The sequence below is a fragment of the Triplophysa dalaica genome, unplaced genomic scaffold (genome assembly GCF_015846415.1).
Source record: "Triplophysa dalaica isolate WHDGS20190420 unplaced genomic scaffold, ASM1584641v1 Contig15, whole genome shotgun sequence".
Classification (NCBI taxonomy): domain Eukaryota; kingdom Metazoa; phylum Chordata; class Actinopteri; order Cypriniformes; family Nemacheilidae; genus Triplophysa; species Triplophysa dalaica.
In genome coordinates, this window is record NW_026622649.1 from 68,133 (window position 1) to 72,852 (window position 4,720).

A 4,720-nucleotide genomic window follows, 5' to 3' on the forward strand; every position below is an offset into this window, starting at 1 on the left:
ATGCTGTGAAGTTCACATTGTTACCCATTGCATACATACTGCTTGAGTTAATTTCGGTTATGTTTATTTATGTATAGTTTGGTGATAAAAGGTGCAGTACGGATGCAGTGTGGTGCATTGACATGCTGTGATGTACGGAAAGAAAAATAATCACGGCATTCTTAATAGCGTCATGGCTGAATAAAACTGCTAACACCCGTCATAACTCTCTGCCTCATGTTTCGAATGCAAACGGGGCCGCTACAACCACAATATAAAAGAGCCGTTTTATTTTTGAATATATATGTAGTATATTTAAATGGTAGTGTAAATTATAGTTAGGATTGCTTGTTTCTCCCACTTAAATGATACTATTGCATAGGTAGTTTGTTCCATAGTAAATTTGTCATCATAATTTGAAGAACAGGAAAGTCTCTAAGGAACCTAGAAAAAAACCTGATGGCTATTAAACCAGATAATTCCAAAATAAGATAATTCAATTCAATTCAATTCAAGTTTATTTATATAGCGCTTTTCACAATGTGTATTGTTTCAAAGCAGCTTTACAGGGGCAAACAAGAAAAACAGAAAAGTTAAAACACAGCACAGTGCATGGTATTTATACAACGAGTAAGTTCATTCTAATAAATAACATCTAATTTCTAAATAAATAAATGAATGAATGCAGTCTCCCGGTGAGCAGGCCAACACTGCCCTGCTGTGGCGAGGAACCCAAACTCCAATGATTGATTAATGGAGAAAAAAACCTCGGGAGAAACCAGGCTCAACCGGGAGGGCCAGATCCCCTCTGACGTGTCATAGCTGCACTCAGACTGGTGACATGTGATTTTAGTTTAGCATTTAATACCAAATATTGTAACTTCAGCATTAATAAGACAAATAGTCCGTCTTTGCTCTTGGTTGGGGATGTAGTGGTCTGAGCTGGGATGGTCCGATGGTCATATTTCTCTTGGCAGCTGGTGGACTTGCCTTAGATGGAGCTGGGATGGTCAGTCAGTCTGCAGCTGTATCTGGTGTAATCTCAAATTGGGGATGGGCATCTGTCGGTCGTCTGGACATGGTGGAACTTCTTCCTACCTCGGGATGGGCATCTGTCGGTCGTCTGGACATGGTGGAACTTCTTCCTACCTCGGGATGGGCATCCCGAGGCAGAGGCGGAAAGAGAATAAAGAGAATAATTAGCGTAGCTGCTGTTCATTAACTATGCATTAAGTGAAAGCTTGGCTGAAAAGATGTGTCTTTAATCTAGATTTAAATTGGGAGAGTGTGTCTGACCCTCGAATAGTATCAGGAAGGCTATTCCAGAGTTTAGGTGCTACGTATGAGAAAGCTCGTCCACCTTTGGTGGATTTTGTTATTCTAGGTATTGTCAAAAGTCCTAAGTTTTGAGATCTCAGCGAGCGTGATGGGTTGTAACGTGATAAAAGCTCGGTTAAGTAAGTAGGTGCTAAACCGTTCAGGGCTTTGTAAGTAATTAAAATAATTTTAAAATCAATGCGATACTTAATGGGTAGCCAGTGAAGCGATGATAAAACTGGGGTTATGTGATCGTATTTTCTTGACCTAGTAAGAACTCTGGCAGCTGCATTCTGAACTAACTGTAGTTTGTTTATCGATGATACAGGACAACCACTAAGTAGAGCATTACAATAGTCAAGCCGTGAGGTCACAAATGCATGAATAAGCTTTTCTGCGTCTGCAACACATAAACTATTTCGTAATTTGGCAACATTTCTAAGGTGGAAGAAGGCTGTTTTTGTGATATTTGAGATGTGATTTTTAAATGACAGGTTGCCGTCTAATATAACGCCTAGGTCTTTAACTGTATTTGTTGGAGTAACAGTGCAGCTTTCAATTTGCAGGCTGTAATCGGAGATATTCGGTTTACTTAATTTTGGTGCTATAAGTAATATTTCTGTTTTGCTAGAGTTTAAAAGGAGGAAATTACTAGTCATCCAATGTTTTATGTCCTCGATGCACTCTGCCAGTTTGGATAGCTTAAAGGAATCATCTGGTCTTGATGAGATATATAGCTGAGTATCATCTGCATAACAGTGGAAGCTAATTCCATGTTTTCTAATAATGTTGCCGAGGGGCAGCATGTATATGGAGAAAAGCAAGGGTCCTAAAACCGATCCCTGTGGTAATCCATAATTGACTTGCGTAAGATTTGACGATTTCCCATTTAAATGGACGTATTGATATCGGTCTGTTAAGTAAGATCTGAACCATTGCAGTGCCTGTCCCTGAATACCGATATAATGGTGTAAACGATCTAGTAGTATTTTATGGTCTACAGTATCGAAAGCAGCACTAAGGTCAAGCAGGACTAAGAGTGAGATGTTTCCTTTATCTGAAGCAATAAGAAGGTCATTTGTAATTCTAACGAGCGCAGTTTCAGTGCTGTGATGCGGTCTAAAGCCAGACTGAAACTTTTCGTGCATGTCATTATTTTGTAGGAAGGTACACAGTTGAGTTGACACTACTTTTTCTAGTATTTTAGACAAGTACGGGAGATTTGAAATCGGTCTATAGCTTCCAAGTTCATTTGGGTCTAAACTTGGTTTTTTGATAAGAGGCTTAATTACAGCCAGTTTAAAGGGTCCTGGGACATGTCCTAGATTAATAGACGAGTTGATTATGTTACAAATGGGCTCAATTACAGCAGGTAGTAACTCTTTTAATAAAGTAGTCGGAATGGGGTCTAATAAGCATGTCGTCGGTTTGGATGTTGCAATAATTTTAATTAAATCTTCCTGATTTATAGGAGAAAAACACTCTAGCTTTTCTTTTTGGGTGACGGTTGAAACTAATTCTTCCGACAAACTTGGAGGTTTGGTTTTAGCTATGTTGTCTCGTATTATTTCGATTTTCTCTGTAAAAAATTTCATGAATTCATTGCTACCAAGGTGCGGCGGAATACCCAGGTCAGGTGGAGTCTGTTTGTTTGTTAATTTAGCAATTGTACTAAATAAAAACCTTGGATTGTTTTTGTTATTTTCTATGAGGTTACGGAAGTGCTCGGCTTTTGCTGCTTTTAGTGCCTTTTTGTAACAGCTTGCACTCTCTTTCCATGCAATTTTAAAGACCTCTAATTGGGTTTGTTTCCATTTTCGCTCCAGTTTACGCGTTTCTCTTTTTAGGGCGCGAGTGGTGTTATCATACCATGGTGCTATGTTCTTTTCATTTATCCTTTTTGACTTCATAGGTGCGACCGCTTCTAATGTATTAGAGAAAATAGTGCCCATGTTGCTGGTCATGTCATCGAGCAATTTTATATTCGTTGGAAAGGTTATTAGAGAAGTCAGATCTGGCAAGTTCTTTACGAAACTATCTTTAGTAGTTGAGGTGATTGTTCTACCTTGTCGATAACGAGATATACAACTGATTTCTGCAGTGCGCAGTGTACATATTATAAGATGGTGATCGGAAACATCGTCGCTTTGAGGTATAATATCGATATTGGTTAGATCGGCTCCGTGAGATATAATCAAGTCTAGGGTATGATTAAGGCGATGAGTAGGTCTATTGATGTATTGTGTTACACCACAAGAGTCTAGTAGTTCTTTAAACGCCACAGCTAATGGATCGTTAGCACTGTCTACGTGGATATTAAAATCTCCAACAATCAGTACTTTATCGACGTTAACCAATAGATCCGATAAGAAGTCTGCGAACTCTATCAGAAAATTAGTGTAAGGCCCAGGGGGTCTATACACAGTAACCAATGTAAGAGAGACCAATGATTTTTTACTTTTGTTTGGAACTGTTATGTTCAACGCAAGCATTTCAAATGATTTAAATGTATGCATTGTTCTCCGAGTAACGGTAAGAAAGTCTCTAAATATTGTTGCGACACCACCACCTCGACCAACCGGACGTGGCTCATGAATATAACCGTAGCTTGGAGGAGTAGACTCATTTAGACCAAAATAATCATTTGGCTTAAGCCAGGTTTCAGTGAGGCAAAGTATATCAAAACTGTTGTCTGTGATCATTTCATTTACAATAACTGCCTTTGAATTTAGTGATCTAATATTAAGTAGCCCAAACTTTAGGCGTTGGTTTTGCTCATTAAATATATTGTCTTTTGGTTTAATCATGATAAGATTTTTTCTCTGACTTTTAAATAAATTATTATTTGGTTGTATTATTCGGGGGACAGACACAGTCTCTATGCATTTGAAAGCAGTAACATTCTTAACAGTTGGGTGAGAAGAACACAGACTGTAGTTAAAATTTGTACTTACTAGTCAAATGGTGCGTAGCGTCTTTGAGATGTTGTCAGACAGAATTTCCGCTCCAATGCTGCTGGGGTGCAGCCCGTCGGGGCGGAAAAGCCTTGGTCGCTCCCAGAACAGATCAAAATTATTTACAAAGAGCAGCTTCTGTTCAATACACCATGACATTAACCAATTATTAAGCATAAATTTGATAAGTAAAGTCACAAGCTCAGGACTATTGGTAAGTAGTATAATCATATACTGTCTGTCAAAAGTTTGATTGATTTATGACCCCCTTTCAAAGTTCTGTCAACCATTCACTCAAACTGAGACTTTTATGGCCTGTCAATCTTGATGACAGTTATGTTTTATGGCTGTTGTTGGGGACTCCTCTGACCCCAACCCTTCCATCAGTGGGTCGAACTTCCTACACCCCCCTCATCACTCCCTTATCAAAAAGGTTTGTTTTCATCCTGTTTGATTTTACTAGGCTATTT